The sequence below is a fragment of the Panthera pardus genome, unplaced genomic scaffold, assembly GCF_024362965.1.
Source record: "Panthera pardus isolate Hobbes unplaced genomic scaffold, ASM2436296v1 HiC_scaffold_10, whole genome shotgun sequence".
Taxonomy (NCBI): Eukaryota; Metazoa; Chordata; class Mammalia; order Carnivora; family Felidae; genus Panthera; species Panthera pardus.
Genome location: NW_026526655.1, coordinates 82,844,584 through 82,859,530, shown reverse-complemented (window position 1 = coordinate 82,859,530; position 14,947 = coordinate 82,844,584). Strand labels below are relative to the sequence as shown.

At 39.2% G+C, this 14,947-nt stretch overlaps 1 long non-coding RNA gene across 2 annotated transcripts in view; it reads right to left on the bottom strand.

Annotated features, from left to right (window-relative positions):
* Positions 1-1,312: 1,312 nt before the first annotated feature.
* LOC109270727 (uncharacterized) overlaps positions 1,313-14,947 on the bottom strand; it is an 87,808-nt gene continuing 74,173 nt past the window's right edge. Inside the window, exons 2-3 of one of the 2 annotated variants that reach the window (XR_002081668.2) lie at positions 2,796-2,849; positions 1,313-1,916 (exon numbers count right to left, since the gene is read on the bottom strand). This is a non-coding gene — a long non-coding RNA (uncharacterized LOC109270727). The remainder of the gene's footprint in view (positions 1,917-2,795; positions 2,850-14,947) is intronic. The other variant, XR_002081669.2, reaches the window with a different exon arrangement.

Genomic DNA, 14,947 nt, shown 5'->3' with positions numbered 1-14,947 from the left:
GGGAGGGGGAGGGTGTGGGACACATAGATCATTCACAGCTGTCCTTGTCAAACAGTTGCTTTTTATGTGTGATCATTGCTAGATTCAACACTATACTGGCATTTCCATACTTGTTCTTAGTAGGTTTTCTTGTTGTTATTGTTGTTCTGATTAGAAGCATGCACTGCATTCTTTCTAAATTATGTGTCACTTTGTTGTGATTGTTATTTCTGGCAATTTAACAGTCTGTGAACAGGAAAGCTTTGAAATGACTGTCCTCTGTCCTTTGGCATAAACCAATTACCAGGATTTAAACCTATCTGACAAAAAGTGTAGTGACAGATTTGAGAACAAAGTGGTTTTAAATTGTCATTTTTGAATATTTAACCTTCCCTCTTTTCCATAACTAGATGTTTTCAAGTACAGTATGTGATCATGAAAACAGCATCAGCTTTTCTTATTTCCTTAATAAAAAGTGCATCTTCCAGACTTTCCTATATCCTGTAATGACGAGCAAGAGCTTCAATTCACTTAAATTAACTACTTCCACTTAATACAATAGTGATGTGTTCGAAAACTTCAGAACCAAGATTGATTTCTGAAAACAGAATTTCATTCTCGAAGAAACACGTGCAGCCATTTTCCAAGTTTTCTTCAAGGGAAGAGAATAAAAGCAGAAATGCGTTTTCTCAACTTAAAACTCTGAGAGATATGCAAACCTGGTTTAGAATGTGGTGCTCCCAGGTTTCCCTGCAAAAGTTAGAGTGTTTTCTTAGCTGTAGCCGATTATTATTCATGATGCGTCTACAGAAGAATTCTTCTGGCTTTAGCTCACCAGGCAGGCTGTCAGGTGAAGCAGCTTGGAGGCAATTTGACACAGTAACAAAAGTAACCAGATTCCTTCCCAACCGCATACTGCACCAAAGCTGACATCACTTTCCCGAGCCATGAAAGTGTTGAAACACTAAAAGATATGTCTGGCTAATAGGATACGAAGTAAAATAATGAAAAGCACTTTTCTTTGGTTATTCTCAAACAGGTCATAAATATTTACATCCCATTATAAAACACCTTAATAGCTTGGTAAGATTGAATGCAATAGTGCTTAATGCAATATAACTCCAAACGCTTTATAACTCCAGTGGACTTTATAACTACACCTTATAGAGTTTACCATGCAGGAAAATCTGTGAGCTGACTGGTTAAAGTTCTTTGTTTAAAAAACACCCAAAAGAAACACTATGTTCACTATATGGACAGTATTTATTAAAATAACATCTACATTTTATATACAGTTTCATCCAGGGGCTATGTGAGTCTTGGAGGCATCAGACAAGGCACTAGTTTTTGTTGTTTTTTTTTCCCTGAGGGTTCCTGCATTACATATTACACATCTTATGAAAAGGAAAATGCATGTGCTTAAAGCAAAGCACCTTCTGTCTCATGAAACTTACATTTAAATAATGCCTTACGGTTCACCAAACATTCTCTTGTTATTGTCTTACTCAATCATCACAACAATCCTCTGAGGTGAGTAGAATGAGTAGGGGGGAAAGGGTGTGGGAGGGAGGGAAAGGATATTTTTGAGCACTTACTATGTACTAAACAGCATAGGAATGTAAAACTACTCATTGGTTGCATTCTGAAAACCATGTGGGCTGCGTGATTTCATTTCGTGATTTGATTTGTGAGGCTCAGAAATATTAATTATCTCAGCCAGTGTCATATAAGGAATAATTGGCAGAGCTGGGATTCACTCTTGAGTCTTATTCCAAAAAGAAACGTGTTCTTTCATCCATTCGATTAACTGTGAATATTGACTCGAGTAATTCTGAGACTGAGGTTTTCCCAATATTTTGTTGTTAAAATGTCCCGTCTTTTATGAAGTGTGAAGCTTCTTGAGTATCCTTCAGTGGCTGCTCTTAGAAGTATCCTTTCTTGACAAAATGAAACATTGAAAAGCCCGTATTAGTCTCTCATATTTCTTTTTAATTCTGTAAGTCAATGAAATACAGAACTTTGAGAATGAGGATATTCTGGTTTTCTTCATGCAATGATCTGGAGCAGGTCTGTCAGGTATGATCACAGGCTAGAGTCCTCTATAAATAGGATGGGGAAGAGGGAGTCAAATTCTCTGTCTTCATGAGTAACATATGAATGATTCACAGGTGGATAAGCAAAGGGAAACTCTCTTTATCTTTTGACCCATTTACTACTGGCCCAGTTACCTACTATCTGCATGTGAGAGAGGGATAAGAATACTGCATCAATGAGTTGTTAAAATTCCCTCCTTCACTTTTTGTTTCTTAGTCTGATGGAGCTCAAATTATGTTCCTTAGACCCCAAGAGTTTTGTTGAGGTACATTTGGAGCAATTAAGAGGTGATTGTAGCAGGGGCATCTGTAGTGGCTCAGTCAGTTAAATGTCCAACTTCAGCTCAGGTCATGAGCTCACAGTTCATGAGTTTGAGCCCCGCATCGGGCTCTGTGCTGACAGCTCAGAGTCTGGAGCCTGCTTCCGATTCTGTGTCTCCCTCTCTCTATGCCCCTCCCCTGCTCACACTTGGTCTCTCTCTCTCTCTCTCAAAAATAAATAAACATAAAAAAAAATTAAAAGAGGTAACAGTAACAGATAAAATTAGAGTGCTCTTCAGCGGTTTCAGCAATATTTTTAGCTACTTTACATATGGAGGTTTCGTTTTATGATTTCTTTTAAGAAAGACTTTTGTACTATATATATAAGTGCATATATATATATATATATATATATATAAACATATATATGAATACATATAGAAGATATTGAAAACAACCAACCTTAGCCTTATGCTTATCAGTCTGAGGTCCTCACACACCGAAAGATCTGCAAACCTGTAATAAAGTTTGGGAAGTTTTTCTTAATAATACAAAAACACTAACAGTCAATTTTAGCATAATGAGTTAACTTAAAAAAAAAAGATACTTGTGAGTAAATGCTTGGTTAACTACTCTGCTTTAGAGAAAGAAAACATAGGATTTACATCTCAGGGAGTTCAGAACATCAATTACATAGGTCTTTGATGGCCAAAAAGAATAAAGGAATTAATTAACACTTTAAATAGAGAAGGTAGTTTGAAAGACCAAATGACATAAAACATGAACTCTATAATGAAAGACCATTATCAAGTCAGCAGATTTTCTCCATCAGGCTCTCTTCCTTCTCTGTCTGGTTTCCTTCCACTTTCTCTCTTGATCCTCACTAAATTCCAAAAGTCACTAAGAGCTTGCTGTGCATTAAATGTGAAAACTGGCATCCAAAGTCTTCTCAGTGGAAACATCCCAGAGATCACTTTTGGCAGAGCCAGGAATCCTGAATCTTCCTGAACACGTGTCCAAGGACTGGTAGAAATACCTCCTTCTGGAGAAGTAATCAAGCATCTAACAGTACTATTTAGCTGTAAAATGGGATTAAAGGTTAACATGAATGGATTCATATTCACAGTGCCAACAGTAAGAATAAATACTTGACAGAAATTTAATATGAGTATCACAAGCCATAGGTGAAGAACACTGTTGGCATAACTACATTAGGATTTCACAGCATTCGCCGTCAGATTTTCTCCTCCTCTGACCACGAAAGAAAAAGCCTTTTCCACCATAAGTCAGGTAAGTGCCATTGAAGGGCTTGCATTCTATATTTGACTTCTTGATGTGATAGTCATGATGTGAGAGGCTTAAAAGCATTTTTAAAGTGTTTCCCTCTTAGAGAAGAAGGAAACTCACAGTTTTTGATTTCTTGCTATGTGTCAACCTGATTTAATTTCATGAACCCCCAATGTGCTGGGGAGATTATTAAGGTTTTAATTTAAGGGATTTTTTTCTGTTTTTGTTATTTTCATGGTTGTGTTGGCACGGTTGACCAGTCGTGCTGTTCTGAGGCAGCCATTGACCTCCAAAGGAGAACTTTGGATTGCTGAAAGAATAACAGTACCTGCAATGGCCATTTTGTCTCTGAGGACCCTCACCTATTCAACTGGAATGGGACTTCTTCATATACCATCTCGTCAATCATGTGGCAACATAGTGTCCAAATCCCTCTTTCCTGACAGGTGGGTCAGGGCCAATCACTGAGGGGTAAATGGGTAAAGATCAGGAACTGGGTGAAAGAAATTAAGAACGCATCCAGAACAGAGGTGAGTAGACCAGAAAGCTAGAAAAAGAAATACAAATGAGTCATCCAATCAAGTGGTACTTCCCAGTAGAAATCAGAAATGAAGACAGTGGGCTAGGATGATGACAACAGTGAAGCTGGCCCTTTTGACATCAGGGACACAGGGAAATGCAGAACAAAAAGAACACAATGAAAGCTTAAATAGACCCTCCACCCAGTCTCCAGTGCTCACATCCCTACCTTGGTCCTTATACCATTCTTTACTCTTTCCCTTTTGAGGGTATGATTTTGAAAACTAAGATTGATTTGCCTGAATGTGGCTCTGGGTCACAAGCAGAAAATGCCAAACCATTGCACAACTTTTCTCTAAGGATCAGAGATAAGGGTCTCTGTTGCATTAACTTCTTGTTAATGTTTTTCAGCAAAAAGTTCAATGTTTTTTTTTTTTGTTTTTTTTTTAAGGTCATGAAATACTGAGAAACTCTTGCCCACTTTCTGTTGTTACTGTATGGTCTGATTTTATCATTCACATTTTACACTTCAAAATGTGGTCAGCACTGAATGAGACACATCAGGGAACTATGGGATGAGGGAGTTAGAAGGTCCTTGGCAAAACTTGTATAATGCAACCACCAGCCTCTTCCTTTCTTCCTTACAAGGTGTGCCTCTAGTAACCTCTGGAAAGGAATTCCAGAGGATTAACTGGCCTTACTAGTTCTCCAGCTTGGATAGCTGTATGTATTCCCAGTATTTTCATCTTGTAAATTTCACAGCTTCACATAGCTATCAGTTGAATGTCCATGGCTTTTGTCTCTATTCTGCTGGCTTCATTGAAAACCAGTTCTACCAAGACTAAAGTTGATCTCTGGTCCAGGAAAAAATGATTCTGGGCTTCCCTTTAGATATGGTTGGTTTTCTTCTAAACTAGGTAAAAACACACCTTGCCATCACCTGGTTTTCTTTCTTTCCAAAGATCACCTGTCTAATCTACCTGATGGACTCCTCTTCCTCCATTTATTTGACTGTGACCCAAATTTATATGAAATAATAACCTTAGCCCCACCATATTTAAGACACAGTCATCCTCTCTCTGCTCTGGATTTTATTAAAGAACTTTCTATACCAAACATTTAGATGTACTGAAAAGTCTCTCCCTCTCGTTTTGCCTACAACAGGCATCCGTCTCTACAGTGAGCTTCTTTGTACTTCTTACTAAGAAGAATGTGGGAGAAACCATCAAAACACAGGTCCATAGATAGGGCAGCTAGTTAAACCTCCATTATTACAAATGTCAGACATGAGTGTCAGAGAAATTGAGTGACTTGGCCAAGTGAACAACTACCAAGGAGAGAGATTTGGGTCTAGAACCCAGATTTCCTAACAAGAAATGCAGTCCTCTATCCATTATAGTCTTCTATCCACTACAGGACCCATCTTTACATTCACTTCACAGAATATTTTTGTAGAATGAAGTGCTTTCACAAAGACCAGTTCAACAGAGTAGAAAGATTGGAAGCCACAAAATAGAATTTGGGAAGATATTTAATCCTTTACAAAGACCAGATACCTCTGCTCCATCCACTGCAATAGCAATAACATAATCTTATGAACTCACTGAGAAACAAAGAGTCTTCTGTCTGCTTTTTAGCAAGAAGGAATCACATTGGGCCTGAAAGTGCTGGACTCTTTCTCCAGCCCCAGGTCAGATTTCCCTGGGGATCAGCTTAAGTCCAACACTAGTTCTTGGGGCAAAATTTTATAGTGCTACCTCTAGTTTAAAGGTGTTGCTCTCAACTCAAGAACTGAGATAAAAATATTTCTCCTAGGGGCGCCTGGGTGGCGCAGTCGGTTGGGCGTCCGACTTCAGCCAGGTCACGATCTCGCGGTCCGTGGGTTCGAGCCCCGCGTCGGGCTCTGGGCTGATGGCTCGGAGCCTGGAGCCTGTTTCCGGTTCTGTGTCTCCCTCTCTCTCTGACCCTCCCCCGTTCATGCTCTGTCTCTCTCTGTCCCAAAAATAAAAATTAAAAAAAAAAAAAAATATTTCTCCTAGTGTAAGTTGCTTAGAATATACCTTCCCTACCCCAGGGGCACCAACATGATGGAAACCTGCAACCAAGAATAAGCTATACAATGAGTATCTAAGGCATCTGGTTTTCCCAGCCCCAGGCATAGATTAAAATTTTATAGGTCACTAGTAGCAAGATGATGACTATAAATGTCTAACCTCAAGCTATAGGAACGTGAATCTTTCAGCATTTAATCTACTTCATTATTCTCCTTGGGATGATAAGACAACTTAGCTTGGAGGAATTTTTATTATTTCTCAGGAAATGTAGGCAACCCATGATCAATATCATGAGAACAAAAGCCACTGAGAAACAATAATTAACAAAAGAAGAGGAGAAGGCTTTGGGCTAGCACCAAGAATTTAACAAAAAAGCTAAGTCTTACTTATCCTAAAAAATAAGTAGACAGTTCTCCAGGTTTTGTATACTACTGAGCCACTTCTCCCTTCCCAATAGTTCCCCAATTTTCAGTGTGACACTCCTGCAAAAATCCTTATATAGTTGCCATGACTAATTCTAGAACTATTCTCAAATAATGCCAATTGGCTATTAAACCATGATTGTGGCCTAATACTTAACTGATTGACAGCCAAAGAAAGGTCATTGGTCACAAAAATACCCACTAAAATCCTGGAAAAATCACTTGATATGAACTGCCTCTTTTGGTGGCTTACGTTTACAGTTCTTTCTTTTTTAAAAAAATTCAAAGCCATGAATACAGATAGATTTCAGTTGTCCTTGTGTTTCTTGCCTGAAAGAACCCTTTAAGTGCTCTTGAAATGGTTAGATGAGTAGCAGAAACAATTGCGTCCTTTCAACCCTGATCACAACAGTTCTAAGATTTTGATGAGTAAAAAGAATTGGAAAGATTTTAAGTTAATAGTGGCCCTCCAATTTCTAAAGTTCTTCCAGAGTACAAACTATGTTGCTTGTACTCTTCTGGCATGGTTTTGCTCATTTGCAGGAAAACCATATTTTGCACCACATCCTCACATATTGATATGTTGAGGAAATAAACAGCAAACATCACTTCCCATCCATCTGCTAAGCTTGTTAGAAAGATGAACACCCAGCGTTCAGATGTTTTGCACTCAGGTTTGAAATTCCACACTAGGCATAATTTTCTTTTACTTTTCAAGACACATTTTAGTCCAAGAAGAGGGAATTTACTCCTTTGTTGAAAATAAATGACATCGGTAAAATAGAAAGGCCAGCCATATTGGACATTGTCAAGACATGTCTACAACTTGGTTTCTTTTGAGACTCTAGAAACATAAGCAATAATTCTGAGGAAAGAAAATTTTTATTTTCAATTTTCTTGTAAGCAAGTCTAACCAGTACTGTTTATGTGGTGATAACATAAATCAAATACCAGAGGAAATACTGAAAATGGCACTTAATCTATTATTTCTAATAAACTGTTTTCAGAAGATCTTTATAGTCATGAATTCATACCCAGAGTTACACAAGTTCTTCTTGGGTTGCAAATATTTTAAAAGTGTGAAACAAAACAATAAACTCGAAGGAATAGGCAAAACCTCACAGTCACAGTGCCCACCAGAAACGGAGCCAAACGCTCTCATATAAAGAGCAGGAGAACAGAAAGTACATGCATCCTAGGTTTGTCCCTTCCAATATTTTGCTTCCATTTCTATTTGGAATTCCAGCTCTTCAGGGAAAGTTTGCCCTTCTCTTCTGCGTCTGATTTACTCCTCACACCATAAAAGATGGAACTGGTGACCTTGAAATTATGTCAGTGAGAGAGAAAACAGCAACAAAGCAGATGCACAGCTGAGAATTTCTAAGTTATATCTAACACAAACCCTTGGGGTCCTGTGCAACATAATATTTTTATATCAGTGTTGGTTTTCTTTGTGTGATTATAAAATGAATATGTTATAGATCTTTTAATTTTTCATAATGACATGAAGAACTTCAGTTAAACGAGTACAAGCTCATCTGTAATTTTATAAAATTAAATATATCAAACTTCCTCATGGGGCAACAGTTCCTGGAAATTGATCTTGTAGAAGCCATAGTGAGGGCCTAATGAAGAAGCAAAGAACAAAAAAAATAATGAGTTTTGAACAAAAGGATTTGAAAAGGTGTCTATAGGCCAGTGCTTCTCAAACTGTAATGTACACTCCAATCACATGGGAATCTTGTTACAATACAGATTCTGATTCAGTAGATCTAGGATGGAGGCACAATCTTGCACTCAGCTCCTGTGTGATACTGATGTTACAACTCTATGAACCACGTCTTGACTGACAAGTGTCTAGTAGCCCATCCCCCAGGAACCAGGAAATTCAGAATAGGAAACTAGACCTATTAGACCTCATAAATATCACAAGGAAAGAAATGAAGTGTAAGAAAGATAAACAGATGAGTTTCATGCAAAAAGAGTAAACTATTATAAATCAACAGACATTTATTATGGACTTCTTTTGTGTCAGGCAATGTTTTATGAGCAACAAAGGACTAACATATAAATAAAGAAATAATCCCTACTCTCAAACTACTTAAGTCCAGTATTCTAGCTTGTCAATTCTCATCTTTCTTCAAATACAGGACACCTCTTTAGGGAGAATCCCTTTTATCTCAGGTACCAGATTCGATGCCCTCCTGCCTATTCTGAGATCTTGTTTTTCCAATTGTCCCTCCCTTTCCTGTATTGTTCAAATGTCCTCCCAGCCTCCTCGTCTTCTGCCTATATATTCTCCTTAGAGTAATCTTACCTACCCTCTACTGCCATGGCTTCTAAGCCAGTGGCTCCTAGTTCTCCATCCAAGGCAGAGATTGCTTTCCCAAGATAAAGTCCTTTTTTCAACTTGCCTATTGTATATCTCCTCCTGGCATGTACAATTTAACTGAATTTATTATCATATCCACAGAAGGTTCTTCTATTTTTTTCTATTTCCCAGAATCTAGCCTTTCTTCTGTATCTCACAGCTACAGTTTAGTCTCATAACTGGCCTCTTTGCCACCTGTCTCTCTCCTCCACTGTGTCCATAATCCATATATGTGCCAGAATTCTCTTCCCATGAAATAAATCTGAATATGTCAGTACTTTTCTTATACATTTCAGCACTCTGAAAGCTAAATGTACAAACTGCTTAGCTCCGCATAGCAGATAAGGACCCTGACAAGCTTGGCCCCAGCCATCACTTTAATCTTCTTTCCCACCCTCCAAACCACATGCACACAGCATATGCTTAGACTCCACTATTCGGTTCACCAGTCACCAACAACATCACACCCTCTTAGAACTTTGCCTCTGCACATCTTGCTCCCTCTGCCTGAAATATCCTTCCTCTTTCTCTGCCTGGAAAATTTCAATCCATTCTTTAAGATCCAGCCAGTCTCCGTGAAGCCTTTTCTGCTGAGTTATGTATGTCTTCTTCTAAGAGCCTACAGAAGTTACTCCATACTTCATTTAAGGCACATACCAGATCAGAGAGTGCTGTCAGCTTCTGTTTTCTCCATTAACACAAGAACTGGTTGAGATCAGACAATGCCTTACTCTTCTTGTTACCAGTGCCAGGCACAGTGCCTGGATTAAAGCAAGTATTCAGTAAATATTTACTGAATGACTAAAGATGTAAAACAGAAACTAATAATGCAAAACTACAGATGACAAATGACTGGTACATATTAAAAGGGTTATAAGCCTCCAAAGGAAGGAGTGTTTACTGTGTACAATTAATTTCTAAAATGTGTGAAGTATGTATGACCTTCAGAGTAGACATTCAAGGCCAGCCTTGTGCAGGAAAAGGAAATGGGAGTTGGGCCTTGAAGGATGTAATTAGTAGACAAGTGTAGGTATCATTACCTGTAAGGTAGTCAGAGGTTAGGGAGGAGAGGCAATTATATGCTATATGTAATAAGGTGACCATCCCGATTAGGTTGGACAGTATTTTTTTAAAGAGAAATAAGAGGTAAAATTGAGTAAGGGACAGAAGGAAGGAGGGGATAGGTATCAAACTTCAGAAGAAATTGGCTTCGCTGTGGTAGGAAATACGACAGCAGGTGGCATGCCACACCCTCCTGCAGCACCAAATCACATTTATTATCAGGAGTTGTTGCTAGTTTCTTAATACCATTCCTCAAGCGATACATGTTCACTTTTTCTGGTTCTGCCTTTATATCTGCAATCATAAATTCTCCCTGTAAGCAACCTCATAATAATTGAAACTCATTTAAAGTTTTCTTCACTTTCTTTTCTCAAAACGTATCACCCACACACATAATATCCCTTCCTTGGGGCTTCTCTCCTCCATTCTTTCTATGTTTTGATCCTGTTCCTAAAACACGGAAGCCTTATGAAAATTTGAGCAAAGCTGAGGAATCCTGGCTCACGTGCTGCATTTCCAGCCACTTAGTTGATTGTACTCGTAGCAAAGGCTACTACTGTGAACAGAGCCCCCGCAATACCCCACTTCCACCTCGGGGTCTGGAAAGCCATCTTGATCCCAGAAGACTTCACACCAGTCACCCAGCTGGATTAGAGCTCTGAAGGCAGCTTCCAAACTGCTAATGATACCAGAGAAGAGGAAGAGAGTCAGCTATTATCAATGGTTTCTGCATTCCTGATCATTCATTTTTGGGGTTAGATGTCACAGGAAGCAAGCCCTGTAGAAACAGGGCACATGAAAAGTCAACTTTGGTGCATAAATCATTATTACACTTGTGCAAAAGGGTGTCCAGATGCAATTAAAAGTGTACCCTCAGATTATCCTCTCTTTAAAAAAAAACAAAAACCAAAAAACCGTGATTGTGTATAGCCTGTAAAACTGCCATTTTAAAACAAGGCGGATTTTCTTTCTAAGTAAAAGGACTGAATTCACCTTTGGGATAGACTCTTCCTTTGATTTGGGGTAATTGTTTCAAGAGGCCCCTTCACTGACAAGAATATAAAGGAAGTCCCCACCCATTATTGTCCTTGGGGAATATTGTGAAGTAAACTAAGTGCAGGTGTTTTCAGCTGAGAAATTAAGTGTTCTGTTTGGTAATATAAACCATGGGGTACAGGTTTATTGCCAGATTCTTCATACTGGTTTCTTTCAGGGAATGTTTCTTTTATTGTACTATTTGATGTAGACAACCTGCAGCTCATCCTTGTGGACATGTGAGTATGTGCATGTCTGTGTGAGTGTGTGTGTGTTCTTGACCACTTGAAGGAGACAAGTTGGAGAGAGTGAGAGAAAGGTCACACCAGCCTGATCTTGACCTCATGATGGATGAGAGACGATGAAAGGAACTGGACTGGGAAATCTCAAAGAAACATGGACTGGACGTTTGAGGTTCTTTGTGTAGAATTGTTTGAAACCTTCAGAAAGAACTAATGTAACAAATAGATTTTTAAATAATTTATAGTTGGTTTTCTGTTGGAATTCAATGACCTGGCCACACACACTTGACAGGCGGGGCTTGAGTTTCTTCCTAAGACAGCAGCTATTCTCTTTGTCTATCATCCTGGGAAAATACTGAGACCAGAAATAAGGCCTGAGGAGGTGAACCTTAGTCTGGAAAGAAGGAGGAACACTTTGGTCTCTTTGGGGTGGCTGCAGATGTGAACTCCAAGGCCTAGAAAGCATTCCAGGAGGTGTGAGGAGTGAGAGGCTGGGCAGGTGGGCAGTAAAGCAGTGGGAAAGGATTTTGAGGGTATTTGTGGTCTGTGGACTTTGAGGCCAACCCTGTGTAGTCATGGCTGTATGTTAGCATCTAGAATGTATTTCCCCCCAGCGTTGCTCCATGGCTTCACCAAAGCCTTGGGAAATTTCCCAACTTATTCTCAGCTATGCTTCTGGCAATTTGAAGAATGATCCTAGAACATGATGAGGAAAAGGGTAAAGGGAGGGACAGAGCTCCTCTCCCCTGACCAGGGCCATGGTGCAAGCCAGCAATGTCACCAGGAAAGGCCAGTTACCTTGCACTAGAAGAGTACCTGCCTGTACACTATGGATTGACAGGGAAGTTAGGAAGAAAGTACTGGAAGATTGCTCATAAAAACCTAGAGAGCAACTAAGGAGCCTAAGTTCCTGCATGGGGGTGGCAGGGAGCTCAAAGTCATTATAATTTGCATATGAATAAACATGTGCTTTAGTTCTAGATACACGGGCCAGTGAGTGCTAGGCATAAAAGCAAATCAAAGAATTTTTGTTACTTTTGTCTGATTATAAAACTTATGCATGCTCATTGCAGAGAAATTAGAAAACAAAGTTTTCAAAAAGAAAATTAAAACAACCCACAGCTCTACCAAGAGATAACCATATTTACTGCTGCACAGTTTTATAATCTGCTTTCTTGATCAGTCGTTTACCTCTGGGTTCAAAGAAATCCAAAACTATTTTCCACAAAAATTCTTTACCCCACCCATAGATATTCCTTTGATTCACCTCTAAGCCAAAGTGAGAGAGTCTTTTATTTCAGCCTCCATTCTAGTATGGTAATTTTCAAACAAGGATATCAACCAACCCTCCACCCCCACCCCAGCTCTACCTTACACCTAAACCAGTAACATAGAAAGACTGCATTCCAGGTGTTTGTGAGAGTGTGACCTTGAAGTCACTAGCCCCCACCCCCATATTTTTCAAAAACTCCACATAGAGAAAAATTCTTGACCAAGGATTCTCTGAGGCAACTGTAATCCAATAATTCCTCTTCATAGCCCCAAATCCACTCTAATGTGCCCACAGAACCACATGTCTAAACTATATGCTATTTTCTCATTTGACTTAGTGAAATTGATATTTCCTTGGGTTATTATGTAATTTTTTAAGACATCATCTGTAATAGCTTCATGTTAGACATTTGAGAATATCTCACAATTTATTTGGATATTTAGCTTAACTCCGTTTTTTATCATTACGTCTAAAACGGCAAAGAGCATCTTTGTACACAAATCTTTTATGAAGATGATTAGAGAGTGGAACAGAGAAAAAGCAAGAGATGGGCTGGTATAGTAAAGGGCCCCTGTCATCCAAGGGCCATGGGATAGGGAAAGTCCTCAACAAGAGCCCGAGAGCTACACAAGGGAGAAGAAATATGAGCAAGAGGAACAAACTCCTCCCCCTTCTCAGTTTCATCTAAGGGCAACATTGCCTTCAGCTTGTGAGGTACTGAGATACCCACCAGCAGTGTCATCTAATTCTATAAATTCCCTATTATTCAGTATCACCAGGAAATGGTCTATCTATTTTGATTAAGAATATATTCTGGTTAATAGAGTATTGTCACCAATGACTAACATTATAAGGGTTGGAATAAAGTAATGTTTACTAACACTAAAGCTAAGGTGAATAAAAATGACATTTTTGTCAATAATTCTAACAATTTGTCAGAATCTACCCATTCATTCATTCATTTCCCAAATATTTATTGAAGATCTATAATTATGTAGGGCACTATATTAGGTGTTATTACATCAATGATCTACTGTCTATCCATATCAGTACATATTTTAATCTGTCTGCCTTTACATAAGATTTGAGGTGGCCATGTCATGTCAGAGGGTAAAAGTCATAATTTACAGAGAATCAAGCTATTAAAATTATTTAAAAATAAAAAAGACTGCTTTATAAAGCTGCCAAATATGTAATCTGAATGGATCTAATGTTATATTATTTTAAAAATTCGTCTTTCCTCAAAGCTCTTTTTTTTTTTTTTTTTTTTAAATTTTTTTTTTTTTTCAACGTTTTATTTATTTTTGGGACAGAGAGAGACAGAGCATGAACGGGGGAGGGACAGAGAGAGAGGGAGACACAGAATCGGAAACAGGCTCCAGGCTCTGAGCCATCAGCCCAGAGCCTGATGCGGGGCCCGAACTCACGGACCGTGAGATCGTGACCTGGCTGAAGTCGGACGCTTAACCGACTGCGCCACCCAGGCGCCCCTCAAAGCTCTTAAATAGTGTGAAAATAGAACCAACATCCAAGTAAAAATCTGTGGCAGATCTAATATTTTTAATGATACAGATAGTAAGTATGTAAGAAATACTGCATGTCTTCATTTTCTAGAAAACAATTTAGTTTCAAGTTTCCTTCCTGCCTGGATGATGGGAAACACAACTTCAGTCATTCTAAGGGAGCCCAATGTTGGGCTACGTTTCAAGGTCTTTCAGAGTTCCAAGCCATTCTAAACTCCCATGGGGAGCACAGGCCATCAGTGCCGAGTTGTTGGGACACCCTCTGTCCCAGCCTGCACAGTCTCTCTAGACCCACTGCTCCATGCTTCTGAGTGCACTTGGGCCTGGAAACGTGAGCAAGGCCAGCACTCCAGGCCCAAAATCTGTCCCTCGGGTAGCCTCTAAGACTGTGTTTTCACCTCAAAATACAGACCGGCAGCAAGATATGTGGCCCTTTGTCCCAGACCCCCGAAATCTGCTCTCCTTCTGGAACCCCAGAGGGGATCCCTTTGGACTCTCAGATCTCTATGTGTTTCCCCAGAAGCAGTCAGTCCTTTTCAATGGATTTCACTGGACACTTGCATGGTTTCAAAGCTATGTGTGTATCATCTCATTGAATTTCATTCATTCTTCGTCACAACTCTGCAAATTAGGCTTTATCCCTAACCTATAGGGAAGGAAACAGAGAGTTCAGGTAATTTGGCAGAAATCACACAGCCAGTGAGCCAGCACTGCAATAGTCATCCCTTATCACTCTCAATCTTATATTTCTGTACCTTCTAGTAACTCTTCTCATTCTTTTAAAAAGACAGAAAACTTGAGACATCAAGATTTTATGTGGTTTATT